At 43.2% G+C, this 15,634-nt stretch overlaps 1 long non-coding RNA gene and 1 pseudogene across 7 annotated transcripts in view; both read left to right on the top strand.

Moving 5' to 3' along the window:
* LOC133776002 (uncharacterized) overlaps nt 1-15,634 on the top strand; it is a 42,431-nt gene that overhangs the window by 12,122 nt on the left and 14,675 nt on the right. For 5 of the 7 annotated variants that reach the window (XR_009868326.1, XR_009868323.1, XR_009868328.1 and 2 more), the window contains one exon: nt 2,483-4,846. This is a non-coding gene — a long non-coding RNA (uncharacterized LOC133776002). Of the gene's footprint in view, nt 1-2,482; nt 4,847-4,867; nt 5,018-15,634 lie in introns of those variants that run through there. The other 2 variants (XR_009868325.1, XR_009868324.1) reach the window with 1 other exon arrangement.
* Nucleotides 12,230-13,822, top strand: LOC133776001 (protein MIS12 homolog; annotated as a pseudogene).

The following is a 15,634-nucleotide window of genomic DNA, read 5'->3' as shown; positions in this document are numbered from 1 at the left end:
GAGAGAGAGAGATCTTCCTCCACATGCATTGGTTTACTCCTCAATTGGCTGCAATGACCAGAGCTGGGCCAGGCCGAAACCAGGAGCCAGGAGCTTCTTCCAGGTCTCCCATTTGAGTTCAGGGCCCAGTGACTTGAACCATCCTCCTCTACTTTCCCAGGTGCATTATCAGGGACTGGAAGTGGAGCAGCTAAGACTTGAACTGGTGCCCATATGGGATGCCAGCACTGCAGTTGGTGGCTTAACCCACTACCCCACAGCACTGGCCCCTCCATTATGTTTTTTTTAAAAGATTTATTTTATTTATTTGAAACACAGAGCTACAGAGAGAGGTCTTCCTTCCGCTGGTTCACTCCCCAGATGGCTGCACTGGCTGGAGCTGCACCAATCTGAAGCCAGGAGCCAGGAGCTTCCTCCAGGTCTCCCACATGGGTGCAGGGGCCATCTTCTTACTGCTTTCCCAGGCCATAGCAGAGAGCTGGATAGGAAGAGGAGCAGCTGGGACTAGAACTGGCGCCCATATGGGATTTGGGCGCTTCAGGGAAGGGCGTTAACCCGCCATGCCACAGCGCTGACCCCCCATTATGTTTTTTGTTCCTTTTCCAAACTGTTTAGCCTATAAGTAGACTTTTGTTATTCTTACTCTATTTTATAGCTATAGACATGAAATTGAAGTTTTTTCCTAGTCTTCTTTTGGTAATCTTGTCTCTATCATCCTTTCTATTATTTTTATATCCTCCTTTAAATACTGAAAGCTATTTAGAGATACTTTAGGTGTTTTGTTAGCTTCTTGCAATATCTGACTAAATCTAAGTTTCTTTCTAAAGACTTTTCTCTTGTGAGTATGAGTCACCACATGTGTAGTGATTCCGAATTTTATCCTCAACATTGTAAGTCATGTGATGCAGAATTTGCAGATACTATTAAGTTCTTTAGGAGAATGATTTCTGTTCTCCAAAGCTGTTAACTAGCTTCATTCCAATCCCATGCTTTTTATTTTTGCAGTGATTAGTAACTATTTCTTTTAGTTTTCATTGGCTGCTTTTTATTGATTCCTCTGAAATTTTTACAAGTAGCATAGTAGTCAGCCAGTAATTTTGGTCAATTACGCTTACAAATTTAGACACTTCTTTAGCTTTCTTTACAGGACTTAATTTTCTCTTCTCCTATTTTTGATTGTCTTCTAAGCCCTGAAATTTACTCTATTACATCTTGAGCAAGTAAAACGGCAGCTTTTACTTCCATAATTTGTATGTAAACAGGAGAATGTCCTCTGGTCAAATAAACAAAATGTATGAGTTTCCCCTTTATTGGTTTCCTCAATCTAGTTTCTGCCTTTTATTTTTTTAAATTTAATTTAATTTAATTTTTTATTTATTTGACAGGTAGAGTTATAGACAGTGAGAGAAGAGACAGAGAGAAAGGTCTTGCTTCCGTTGGTTCACTCTCCAAGTGGCCACTACGGCCGGAGCTGTGCCAATCTGAAGGCAGGAGCCAGGTGCTTCTTCCCACGTGGGTGCAGGCGCCCAAGCACTTGGGCCATCCTCTACTGCCTTCCCGGGCCACAGCAGAGAGCTGGACTGGAAGAGGAGCAACCGGGACTAGAACCCGGCCTGCCTTTTATTTTGATTGCTCTCCAGTTCCCCAAACAGTTGTGCTATAATTTTTTTCCAAAGTTTTTTCCAAAAGTGTGTGGGCCCCTGCTACCCACATGGGAGACCTGGAAGAAACTCTTGGTTTCTGACTTTGGCCTGGCTCTGATATGGGGCTGTTATGGCCATCTGGGGAATAAACCAGCAGAGGGAAGATCTCTAAGTCTGCCTTTCAAATAAACAAAAATCTTAAGAAAAAAGTTGCCATCAGTGATGCTGTCTTCCCATATGGGCACTGGTTCGTGTCCTGGCTGCTACACTTCTGATCCAGTTCTATGCCAATGGCCTGGGAAAAGAGCAGTGGAAGATGACTTTCAAGTGTTTGGGTCCCTGCCACCCGTGTGGGAGTCTTGGATGAAGCTCTTGGCTTTGGCTTGGCTCATCCCTGGCCATTGTGGCCATCTGGGGAGTGAACTGGTAGATGCAAGATCTTTCTCTGTCTATTCCTCTCTGTAACTCTGACTTTCAAATACAAATAAATAAATTTTTAAAAAATGTATTGGTGGGGCTGGTATTGTGGTATAGTGGGTTTATCCACCACATGCACTGCTGGCATTCCCATAAAGCACCGCTCAAATGCCAGTTACTCTGCTTCTGATCTAGCTGCCTGTTAATGCACCTGGGAAAGCAGCAGAAGACAGCCGAAGTGGTTACACTCCTGCTACCCATGTGGGAGACTTGGATGGAGTTCTTGGCTCCTGACTGCAGCTTGACCCAGCCCTGGCCATTGTGGTCCTTTAGGGAGTGAAACAGTGGATGGAAAATCTCTCTCTCTCTAACTGCCAATCAAATAAGTAGTCTTTAAAATGTTTATTTATTTTCTTTTTTAGATATTAAAAGAAGAAGACAGAAAGAGCTGCTATCAGCTGACTCGCTCCCAAAATGCCTGCAGAGGTTGGGACTTTGCTGGAACAGCCTGGAGCCAGAAAGTTGATCTGTATCACCTCTGCTTGGCCAACACTGGCGTCATCAACCCTGCCTGCAGTAGCAGCAGGAAGCTAGAGTCAAGGCCCCAGTGTGGGAATAAAACCCTGGGCACTTTAATGTGCAATATGGGCATTTTAGTTGCTATGCTAAATGCCCACTCCTATCTGATTACTTTTATGTTATTTTTATTGCTAAATCATCATAATCAGAGTCATTTTCAGTAGATCGTCTGGGTCATGTAGCTATAATTTATAAGCAAATAATACTCATTTTCATCTACTTTTCTCTTGAATTGACTAGCACCTCTTATCTTAATTGTGATGATGGAGCATCCTTATCTTCCAGTGTTTCCCCTTTAACTCTGTTTCTACCTTTAGGCTAAAATGTATATAGTTTATAATGCATCAAAGAATGTATTAAGGGCAGTCATTGTGGTGCAATGGCTTAAACTGGTGCTTGGGATTCCCACATCTATTATCAGAATGCCTGGCTTGAACCCTAGCTACTGTGCTTCTGATCCAGTGCCCTCCCAATGCATCCTGGGAAGTATCAGATGATGGTTCAAATGCTTGGATTCCTGGCTTTTGCCTGGCATAGAACCTTGCTGTTGCAGCCATCTGGGGAGTGAAGCAGTGTATGTAAAATCTTTCTCTCTCCCTGCTATTCTGACTTAGAAATGGTTAAAAATGAATTTAATTGTAAGAAGAATATACTTATATCTCTAACTGAGAATCTGTTTTATAATTGCAAATATTTTAAAATATACTTTTGCAATGTCTGGATTATCACAGAATTTTCTTTCCATCGTCCCATGACTATGATGAAATATACTAAAGTAATTTAAGAAGGTTGTGGGGCATAGAATTAAAATATAAGTTCATTTTGGTGTTGGAAATTTTGAACTCATAGATACTTATATTAATAGATTTTGTAATCTTGAGCTTTTTCTTATTCCTGGAATACTTTGAAATTCATTCTGCTTTGTCTGGTTCTACTAGGATTTCCTTCCCTTCCTCTTGCAGTAAATGGTAGTGTTTCCTCGGATTCTGCACCCATTCCTTTTCTGCCTTCTATCTCTTAGCTCTTCTTACTACATTCACTCTGTTGGCTTAAGGCTTAACAGAAGTTCTGCTACTTCCAAAATCTTTATCTGCAGTTTACAGCTCTCTCTGAGCTCTAGTTTATATGACTGGACATAGCCACATATTTGAAATTTCAAACACATTGTGTCCACCATCAGTCTCGCTTCATCTCATCATACTCTTTTTCCTTTTTTTCAGTTACAGTTTATAGTACCTGTGTCTACCTACACCTCATGCACATAGTATCAAATTAAATTCCACTGTCTACCCTGTACACAACAAATTAGAAATGAATTTTGTTCTTGCTTTTTCTTTTACTTTTTTCTTTTTCACAATGAATGTCTTCATCAGTATTATTGCTCTGTGTCCTGATGGTCAGTGGTCAAGTCCTACTCTAACTTCTTCCCCTCTGTCCCTCTGGTTCTTTCTCATTCTTCCTCTGGGGTATAACTTAAAAATGCAAATTGCTAAATAGCTTCTAGTTTTTATTGATTTATCATAATTTATGCCTTGGGTTTTATGAAGCAGGCAATCGTTTTCATGGGAACATTAGCAATTGTGTTGGTTTTTGAAGGCAATATATGGATGCTTAAGAACACTTTATAAGCAGTTTTCACAATTACTTAGCGGAGCACATTTTTATTGTTGGAATCAGGCCAACTCTGTAAGTAAAGAATCATTAAGTTGTCAGTTCCTGGAGCATGTTTACTGCCTCATCTCCTTACAGCCAGGAGCACTCACTAGAGGTGATGTTTGTAGTTCCATTTCACTTGGTCTCTGTTCTTGTGCTTTTGCAATGTGACGTCTGTATTCTCACATTCATGAGCACACACTGAGAACCATCTTCAGCTTTTCAGTGAAGTGTGACCTGATGAAACACTTTGCATTTAAATCTAGGATGAGTTTGTCTCAATAGATCTAATATGTGATTTCAGTTATGTGTTAATACTGATGTGTACAGACTACACTGTGATCTTACAGAATCAGAAGTCCATCCTTCCTAACCTTACCAGGAAGGTCAGTTGTGGATATATAAGGGAAACTGTCATAGTAGTTTTGCGACTACAAAATGGCTACAGAAGCAAGGAATTTTCCTTGTAATTTTTTGTTGTTGTTGACATATGGAGTACAAAATAAGCTTCATCTTCTGTAAGACATATAAGACACACAGAGATTGCACACCCTGTCTTCCTGTTTTGTGAACAGAGCTGATATGGTGAGGAGAAATGTGATGTTACACATGTTGGTGTCATTTGAAGACCTGGTTGTGGACTTCTCCCAGGATGACTGATACGACTTGGACAGTGCTCAGAGGATGCTATACAGGGATGACCTACCGCAGCCTACTGTCCTTAGGTGAGTGGAACTCCCCAGTGAAGCTTTCTTCCCATTTGTTAAACAAGTGGATACTTTATAAGGTATGATTCTATTTAAGCATAGGATTTGAGTCCATGCAGAATGTGAGTAATCCACCCTCCAGCAAAGGATTTATACTTGTTGTTTTGTTACACAGTTCCTGAAGCCAAGCTGTTGTCTTTCTAGAACTGGACTTAGGGATTTGACAAATGCTACATTCTCTGTTTTTTAAAAAAATATTTTATCTGAAAAATAGAGTTACAGAGAGAGAGAGAGAGATCTTCCATCCACTGGTTCACTCCCTTAGTGGCTGCAGTGACAGGGCTGGGCCAAGTCAAAGCCAGGAGCAAGAAGCTTCATTAGGGTCTCCCACATGGGTGTAGAAGCACAAGGGCTTGAGCCGTCTTCCACTGCTTTCCCAGGTGCATTGGTAAGAAGCTGTATTGGAAGTGGAGCAGCTGAGACTCGAGCTAGTGCCCCTATGGGTTGGCAGCTTTGCAGGTGGTAGCTTAACTCATTATGCCACAATGCCAGCCCACACATTATTTCTCTTAACAGGTTTCTGCATTACTAACCTTGAGGTAATCTTTAAGTTGGAGCAAGAAGCAGAGCTGTGGTTTGTAGAAGAATCCTAAACCAGAGACTCCGAGGTCAGTCAGCCCATTGTAAGCAGGAAGGCTGGAACAAGGAGAGATAAGCAGATGTATTAAGCTCTTCTTATGATTTGTTTCTTTCTTTTTCTTTTTTAAAGATTTATTTATTTATTTGAAAGTCAGAGTTAAACAGAGAGAGAGAGGCAGAGAGAAAGAGAGAGAGAATGAGATCTTCCATCCACTGGTTCACTCCCCAGTTGGCCATGACAGGCAGAGCTGGGCCAGTCCAAAGCCAGGAGCTGGGAGCTTCCTCCAGGTCTCCCACACAGGTGCAAGAGCCCAAGGACTTGCACCCAGGTGCAAGAGCCTAATTGGAAGTAGAGTAGCCGGGACTTGAACTCGCACCCATATGGGATGCTGGCACTGTAGATGGCGGCTTTACCTGCTATGCCACAGCACCATCCCCCATTTCTTTCTGAGGTCCCAGTCCTGAGAACTTGAACCACACACAGCTACTCTATGTTCTCCATGATAGGCTGTCATGCATAAGAGACAGAGAGAAAGGTCTTCCTTCTGTTGGTTCAACCCCCAAATGGTCACTACGGCCTGCGCGCTGCGTCAAACTGAAGCCAGGAGCCAGGTGCTTCTCCTGGTCTCCCATGCGTGTGCAGGGCCCAAGCACTTGGGCCATCCTCCACTGCATTCCGGGCCACAGCAGAGAGCTGGACTGGAAGAGGAGCAACCGGGACAGACTCCGGCGCCCCAACCGGGACTAGAATCCGGGGTGCTGGCGCCGCAGGTAGAGGATTAGCCTAGTGAGCCATGGCGCCGTCTTTGTGTACACTCTCTTGAGGTAGATTACTGCTGTCTGTCATTGAATCCTGACTTGATTAAATTCATATGGCCTATGTCTGACCTATCTTCACTTTTGTTGCACTATTTGGAAACCCTTCTATATAAATATGATAGTGTCTAAAATTCTAGTAGCTTCACATTACTTTTAATCTTTTTGGTTTCATTCTCCCCCTTCATTTTGATCATCAGATTTGTTTAAAATCTCTTTGAAATGCTATTTCCCATCCACAAAGCTCTTTTTAAATTCTGGTTGGATTTGAATTTAGCTCAGATCTCAGCACATTCCCACTCATGATGGACAGGCCACCCACGTTGCATGGCCTTTCCCTCTTCTCTGGAGACCCAGGGTCTATGTAAGGTAGCTAGATGGACACTATATGAGGTGGTGGGCAAGGGAGACAAGAAACCCAGAACCCCAGTCTAATCCCATGATCCCAGAAAGCAGCAGCAGCAGTAAGTAAGGTCTTTTCCAACCATCATTGGTGGTCCCTGCACCTGTTGGGATGCTCAGGTGACCAGGAAATGAAACTGCTCCATGCCAGGAGACAGGCAAGACTGCAACATGGACAGGATGTGTGGAGCCTGGTCTACATTACCTTTCCAGGGTACAGATGTGGTGAAAGATGCTCTAGCTGCTCTAGCTGCAGTCATTCTTCCTACTTCCCATCCTGAGGACAGGCCTGGAAATCACTCCTCCCACCTCCACTGCTACCCATAGGGGAAAACCCATTAGCTTAGTTATGTACCCTGGGGATCTCCCAAATATTAATCATGAGATGCAGATCTCAAATACAACAAAGAACACAGATTATAGGGTAAATAAATGCTTATGTATATTTTACATAAAATTAAATAACACAAACATAAAGTTGCTATTCTTTTTCTAGACAGAGTTGTCTTAAGGGCAAAAGTTTTAGAGAATGGGAAAAATCTGAAGCAGTAAAATATTTAATTACTCCAGTTGATCAAACAGTTCTAAATTTCTATGTTTCCTCCAACTCAGCCTTAGCATACACAAAGTGAAAGTTAATCAGTATAAGGGAGTAGACACATCATAGTTGGAGACCTTGTCACCTCTCTCCATTGGGTTCAGAAGTGAAATATGGCGAGCAAATAGAGAAAAGGCACATAGAAAATAAAAGTGGAGATGGACACGGAAATCTTAGTTACTAGTTCACTAGCATTCAAACTAGAATGTCCCAAATATTGCCTCTCATTGATGCTTTCCACCGAGCCAGGAAAATGTGATTCTAAAGAACAAATGACAGAGTACAGCAGAAATTAACTTCTGAGCTAAAGTAGCACATGGGAGCTTTTTAGAGCCCAGGAACTGCAGGGCCATCCATCCTGCAGACCTATTCCTGGTCTCATCCCAGAGCTCCTTTCCAATAGGTAAGTGCCTTGTAAGCTACGGTAACTCTTCACTTCCCCTAGAGTTTCTTTCAGGCAGTTGGGAAAAGACTTGGGCTCCAAGGGAGACCAGCAGTGGGTTGGAGGGAGGTAGACATTTGGGCACAGCTGGAGCCAGGCTTACAGCTGAGGGGTGACTGCATAGCCTCCTTCCTGGGCCTGCAGGCCTCAAAAATTAGGTCAGGGAGATAGAGGGAGTGACGGGATGATATGACCCACTGCACATGCAGTCTGGCTTACAGAGTAGGGCTTAGACCAGGCTCCACACATCCTGTCCATGTTGCAGTCTTGCCTGTCTCCTGGCATGGAGCAGTTTCATTTCCTGGTCACCTGAGCATCCCAACAGGTGCAGGGACCACCAATGATGGTTGGAAAAGACCTTACTTACTGCTGCTGCTGCTTTCTGGGATCATGGGATTAGACTGGGGTTCTGGGTTTCTTGTCTCCCTTGCCCACCACCTCATATAGTGTCCATCTAGCTACCTTACATAGACCCTGGGTCTCCAGAGAAGAGGTGGGGAACATTTGGCTGATGAAGAAATTGTGTGTTTAGCAGTGAATAGCATAGCCCTTTGTCTGATCTAGGTCTCAAATATACTACCAGCATCCAGAGGATCCATACATGCTCTCTGCTTACAACTGCACTTGGTCTAAATGGTGTCCATTTCTTTATGCTGCAAGCCAAACAGGTCTGGCAAGAGGTGGGTGGACAAAAGCAAGTGAATTTGGTCTGGGTCTTCTTTGCATTTGGTATAAAGTTTGTATTCACAACACATAGTGTGGCTGTCTCAGAGAAATCAGAAAAATCTAGAAATGGGGCAGGTATGAATAGGAAAGACTCAAGTAAAGAGAGAAACTGTTGGGGGGCCAGCACTGTGGCGTAGTGGGTAAAACCACCACCTGCAGTGCCGACATCCCATATAGGTGCCAGTTCAAGTCCGGGCTGCTCCACTTCCAAGCCTGCTCTCTGCTGTAGACTGGGAAAGCAGCAGAAGATGGCTCAAGTCCTTGGGCCCCTGCATCCATATGGGAGACCCAGAAGAAGCTCCTGGCACCTGGCATTGGATCAGCCTTCTCTGGCCATTGTGGCCATTTGGGGAGTGAACCAGCAGATGGAAGAACTGTCTCTCTCTACCTCTGCCTCTCTATAACTCTGCTTTTCAAATAAATGAATAAATAAATCTAAAAAACAAAAACAAAACAAAACCCTGTGGGGTGTGGCTGGATTGAGAGACTTTAAACTGACCCTGCCCTAGCTATTGTGATCATTTGGGGATTGAGCTAGCAGATAAAAGATCTCTTGCTTGGTCTCTGTCATTCTGTCTTTCAGAAACAATATTAAAGAAGGAACTGTTTTAAATCAAAGTCATAATACAATAAATTTTTAATATTTATTCATATCCTAAGTAACATTGTATCTGGTTTATGATTCCTGATCTGGTCAAAAGACTACAAGGATTTAGAAAAAATCATGAGGTTGGCCGGCGCCGCGGCTCAGTAGGCTAATCCTCTGCTTTGCGGCGCCGGCACACCGGGTTCTAGTTCCGGTCAGGGCGCCGGATTCTGTCCCGGCTGCCCCTCTTCCAGGCCAGCTCTCTGCTGTGGCCAGGGAGTGCAGTGGAGGATGGCTCAAGTGCTTGGGCCCTGCACCCCATGGGAGACCAGGAGAAGCACCTGGCTCCTGCCATCGGATCAGCGCGGTGCGCCGGCCGCAGCGCGCCAGCCACGGCGGCCATTGGAGGGTGAACCAACGGCAAAGGAAGACCTTTCTCTCTGTCTCTCTCTCTCACTGTCCACTCTGCCTGTCAAAAAAAAAAATAATAATAATAATAAAGTAAAAAGAAAAAAGAAAAAATCATGAGGAGTTTAGTAATTTGAGATTTATATAATTACTGAACATGAGGTTAAATACAATATTTCTGATTTTACCAGGTGTCAACATTATCTAATTGCATTTTGTTTATATTTCCAAAAATATACAAAGACAACATTCTTAAATAACCTATTTTATAGCATTAGTCTTCTCTTTCATAAAATTATTAATTTTAAGTGTTTAAAAATTAAGCATTTGAGGGAATAGTACCATGGCGTAGCAGGTAAAGCTGCCGCCTGCAGTGCTGGCATCCCATATGGGCACTGGTTTGAGTCCTGGCTACTCCACTTCCAACCCAGCTCTCTGGTATAGCCTGTGAAAGCAGCAGAAGATAGCCCAAGTCCTTGAGCCCTTGCACCCTTGTGGGAGACCTGGGAAAAGCTGGCTTCTGGCTTTGGATTGGCCCAGGTCCGGCCATTGCAGCCATTTGGGGAGTGAACCAGCAGATGGAGACTTCTCTATCTCTGCCTCTCTCTAATTCTGCCTTTGAAATAAATTAATTTTTTTTAAAAAAATTAAGCATTTGAGAAGAAATTACAGTAGGTCTGTGATCCCAAATATAAAAATTAGCAGCTCAACTCAGCACATCTTACTTGTTAGTATTCTCACATAATATCTCAATAAATTAGAAGTTCATATCAGGAAAACTTTGCAAAGATGTTTCTTTGCCAAGAGACCTAATTCATTTTAGGGCATTTATAATAAATCACAAATTACATTATTTAAGAGAAAATGATTTTTAAAGTTATCCATCTTACCAATATTCAGTGTCAGAGTTAGTATTGTACTGAATAAAGGACATCTGTCACCTATTGTCTTTGTGAGCCAAAATAAGAGACAGCAACTTTTGTAAAAAGAATTTATTTGTGTGGCCAGCATAGGAGGTAGGGGCCAGTGCTCCAAATTACCTCTCTGCCTCCAACTCACAAAGGGCTTACCATAGGTACAGAAACAGAAGCTTGGATAAATTCAGGCGAGAGCTTGGGCTTTGGGGAATGGCCTTGGTGCACCTCTGTTCTTGCTGTGCCTCTGCCAGTTCTCAGGTGATCTGCTCTTGTGATCTTCAGTATCACATATCTTTCCATTGGCAGGTCTTGCATGCTTCTGTCCTGAGGAATTACCTTTTGAAAGAAACAGCAACTTTCCTCTCAATAAACAACTTGTGAGTGGTTAATGATTACAACAGGGTTGAAGGAATTAGTTCCTTTTTCGGCAAGGGAAGGGTCCCTTAATGAAGAACTGTACTTCAGTATTTTGGAGGGCCCTCTTACAAGAATTCTTTGAAAAGCATTATTTAGAAGGCTGGCATTGTGGCGTAGTAGGCTAAGCAGCACCGGCATCCATATGGACACTGGTTCATGTCCTGGCTGTTCCTCTTCCCATCTAGCTCTTTGCCATTACTTGGGAAAGCAGTGGAAGACGCCCAAGTGCTTGGGCCTCTGTAACTGGGTGGGAGATGTGGAAAAAGCTCCTGGCTCCTGGCTCCTGGCTCCTGGCTTTTGCTCAGCCCAGCTCTAGCCATTGTGACCATTTGGGGCGTGAATCACTAATTGGAAGACCTTTCTCTCTCCCTCTCTAACTATACCTCTCAAATAAATAAAATAAATCTTAAGAAAGCATTATTTATTTGTTAATTCATTGATTTGATACTTTTTTTTAAAGAATTATTTATTTGAGAGGCAAAGTTACAGAAAGAGGGAGAGGGAGAGGGAGAGAAAGAGAGAGGTCTTCCGTCCTCTGATTCATTCCCCAAATGGCCACAACATCCAGAGCTGAGCTGAGCTGAAGCCAGGAACCAGGAGCCTCCTCTTGGTCTCCCACGCGGGTGCAGGGGCCCAAGCACTTAACCATCTTCCACGGCTTTCCCATGCCATCAGCAGGGAGCTGGATCAGAAGTGGAGCAGCTGGGAATCAAACTGGAGCCTGTATAGGATGCAGGTGGGGCAAATGGAGGCTTAATCTGCTACAACACAGCACCAGCCCCAAAGCATCTGTCTAGTGTTTTTCCTGTGCTGAAGCCTTCTGAGGCCTGTAGAGGTGAACAAGACAGATTCTCAACAACCTGAGAGAGCTCTTTTATACAGAGTGGTAATAAAGAGGAATATTTCTGGCAACAAGCACTTCAGGTTCTTGAATGAGGGTAAAGTAACTGAATAACTGGATGACTACTTTACATTAACTGTAGATAGTACTGGCTATGGAAATGATTTTAAGCAGCCACTTCTGCAAACCGAACTTAAGTGTTGCCATTTATGCAGAGTGGTTGAAAAATAAGCCAGGAAGAGTTTTTAAAAGACATTTGGGCTTTGGTTATTGGAGTCGCATAACAGTCAGCATTTGGAGCAGCACTCACCGCTGCTCATCTCCAACAGCAACCAGTAGTTTAAAGGAAGTGGTGGGAAGGTGTTGTACCATGGACCTCATTGCTCTGCAGGTCACAACAATAGTTAACAATCAAAAATAACAGCAAAATAAGCAGAGATGGCTCTCGATCCAGTGACCGATGAGGCCCAGTTTCTCTGGGTTCACTCCACAGACATGCATACTTAGGATTTACATTGCATTTTGAGATTACCTGTTTGGAGTAACGTAGGCTGTGAAACAGGTTATTTTGAAGAAGCTTAATGGAATCCCAGGCTGTGAGATCAGCCCAGTCCAGATTGGTAAATGCACAGAGTGGAACAGAGTGCTAGAGATACCCCGGCACAGAGATAAAATAAGAAGAGTCTTTATTAGAAACCAGGCCTGGCGATGACGGTTCCCATTGGAATCTGGGAGACTGCCATGCTGCTGAGAGCAGGGGAAGGTTTTTAAAAAAGCTCTCAAATCACATCCTGCATGGCTTATTTCCACGGCCCATGTCCTGGACCTGCTAGCCAATCAGGTTCCAAATCCTACCCTCCCTTTCCCTATCCAATGCAGCTGTAAGCATTTTACAGAAGGGAAAAATAACGGTTGCTTAAGGTCCAGGCCTTTAAACTGTATCTTGTTTAATACAATGTCTTCAGCTGTTTTCTTCAGCAAGCGGCAGGCACGTTTACAGAAGACATTTCCTGGAACAGACCCAAACAAAAACACCTTCTGGAGCCTAAGCCAAAGCTCACAACATGGGGCTTGGCCCACAACTGGAGGAACGTTGGTGAAGCCCAGGTTATGTTGCAGTAACGTGATTTGATTTTTCTGAGCCTTATCACAAGAGAAATATCTTTGCTTCATGAAAGGACGTTTTGATAACCTTTTTTGCAAAATGGAGCAGCTGTTTTTGCAGCTGATTTTGTGTATTCCCTAAACATCTTACTTCCTGAAGATGAGTTTCTAGAGATGCATCCTTTTAGTGAGGAAGAAATCCAGCATGTAGAGGCCAGGGCTGTGGCATAGTGGGTAAAGCCACCGCCTGTGGTGCTGCGGCATCCCATATGGGCGCCAGTTGGAGTCCTGCCTGTGGCACTTCTGACCCAGCTCTCTGCTATGGCCTGGGAAAGCAGTGGAAGATGGTCCAAGTCCTTGGGCCCCTGCACCTGCGTGGGAGACCCAGAGGAATCTCTTGGCTCCTGGCTTCAGATTGGCCCAGTTCTGGCCATTGTGGCCAACTCGGGAAATGAACCAGTGGATGGAAGACCTCTCTCTTTCTCTCTGCCTCTCCTTCTCTCTCCATGTAACTCTGACTTTCAAATAAATAAGCAATCTTTAAAAAAAGAAAAGAAGAGAAATCCAGCTTCTCCAACAAGAAACTGAAAAGTTACAGCAAAAGTATAAGAATGAGTTACGTACTAAGGAGGCCCTTCTTGCAGAATTAGAAAAGCAAAAAATTGTTCAGGCCAAACTCAGACATTGACTCTGTTTGATGAACTTGAAAATGTTGGCAGAGATGGAACTAGTGATTTTAGGGAGGGTTTGTATTCCTGGTCCAGAATGCCAGAAAGGTACGGAACGCTACAGGTAGTGTGGAAAAGGAAAGCAAAAAAGTGAAGCTATGTTAAGTTCTCGTTCTCATTGTTAAGATGAAAGAACCTGTCAAAAAGAGTGGTAAAGGACTTACCCCAATGATTGTCCAAACCAATCATGTCTTACTAGATTTTGTTCACCTAATTGTATTCCACATCTTCTTTTTTGATGCAGTCTCCTGAGAGATCTCTGTACTACCTTGAAGATCTTTTCCTTAGAGGCCTCTTACAGGTGGGAAGGGATTCTTGGTTCAATAATAGCACATAAATGAGTACGTGAACTTATTGCCAGTCAAAAACATTTGTGAAGTTGTATGTTGGTCATGAGTTCTTGTTTATAACCTTGATCCTTTTGGCCTATTCTGTAGCTGAGACAGGGGTTAAGCAGGTGACTCCTTTGTTAACCACTCGCTACACTGTGCGTCAGTCATCAGTGCTTCCTCTTGCCTGGTGACTCTTCATACGTGAGGAAATTGATATCTTTTTAAAAAGCAAGTAGTGGGGCTGGTCTGTGGAGTAGTGGGGAGAGCACCGCCTGCAGTGCTGGCATCCTATATGGGTGCCAGTTTGAGTCCTGGCTGCTCCACATCTGATCCAGCTCCCTGCTAATGTGCCTGGGAAAGCAGTGGAAGATGGCCCAAGTGTCCCCTGAACACACATGGGAGACCCAGAAAAAGCTCCAGGCTCCTAGCTTCAGATCGGCCCAGCTCACACTGCTGTGGCCATTTGAGGAGTGAACCAGCAGATGGAATCCTCTCTCTCTCTGCCTTTGCATTTCTGTAACCCAGCCTTTCAAATAAATTATTTAAAAAAAAAAAAAAAAAAAAGCAAGTAGCAAAGAAGACAGTTTTGATCTTCAGTAAAGAAGAAAGCTGTTTTTGTTTACAAAGTAAATCTTTTCCATCACCAAGGCCCTGGTGATGTTTAACTATTTTGGAGTCCAGCAGAAGACCTTGGACAAAAAAAGTAGATGCCACTGGAATAGATAAGCAAGTATGGAGCATACCCTATGGTGAAATTTATACTTACTATTGGAGTTTATGCCAATTTTCTCATACTTCAGTTAGTTTTGAAATCTGCCTTCTATGTAGTATTTAATTACTCATTCACTCTCACAGGTGTCAAATGTTCCATATCCTTAGATCGTACAAGGGAAGGGGAGAAATGGTAGTTAGTGTTGCTCTTAAGGTATTGCTTTCTCTCCATGTATTCCTAAAGAACAGATTTTGGAGTTTCTCTTTCATGTAGAGAAGGAGCAACTTGGGTGTTATTATTTGTGATTTTTCATAGATTTAGAAAGTGTGGAATATGCTTATTGTCAAGAAGTCCTTTTTCCCCTATTCTGCACATTAAATGGATGTATTTAAAAAAGGTACTGTGATGGTGTCAGTGATGGAGGCAAGTTATACATTACTTTCAGAGTAGGCAAGCCATCAACAAGAATAAAAATAGTGAGAAATTAAAGAATGATTGTGTAGGTCAGAATGACAAATTATTTTTTCTCAAAGATTTATTTTTGAAAGGCAGAGTGATAGAGAGGGAGAAACAGAAAAAAAAAGAGATCTTGTTTGCTGGTTCTCTCCCCAAATGATTATAACAGCCATGGCCAAGCCCGGCTAAAACCAGAAACCTGTGGAACGCCATCTAGTTCTCCCACGTGGGTGGCAGGAACCTAAGCACTTGGGCCATCTTCCTCTGCTCTCCTGTGAACATTAGCAAGGGCAGGATAGAAGACAGAGCAGCTGTCTCCAGAGACTCCAGCTGGTGCTTTGGTATGCAATGCTGGTGTCTCAGGTGGCAGGTTAACCTGCTGCACAACATTGGTCCCAAAGGTGACAAATTCATGAAACGATTAACATAATTTCCCACTCTACTATCCCATGGAAGACATTGCTAATCATAGAACCGTATTTGTGCATATTATGATGTGTTTTCTGAGCCC

Source organism: Lepus europaeus, chromosome 17 (genome assembly GCF_033115175.1).
Source record: "Lepus europaeus isolate LE1 chromosome 17, mLepTim1.pri, whole genome shotgun sequence".
Taxonomy (NCBI): Eukaryota; Metazoa; Chordata; class Mammalia; order Lagomorpha; family Leporidae; genus Lepus; species Lepus europaeus.
The sequence above is the reverse complement of the archived record's forward strand: the minus strand, read 5'-3'. Positions and strand labels throughout refer to the sequence as shown.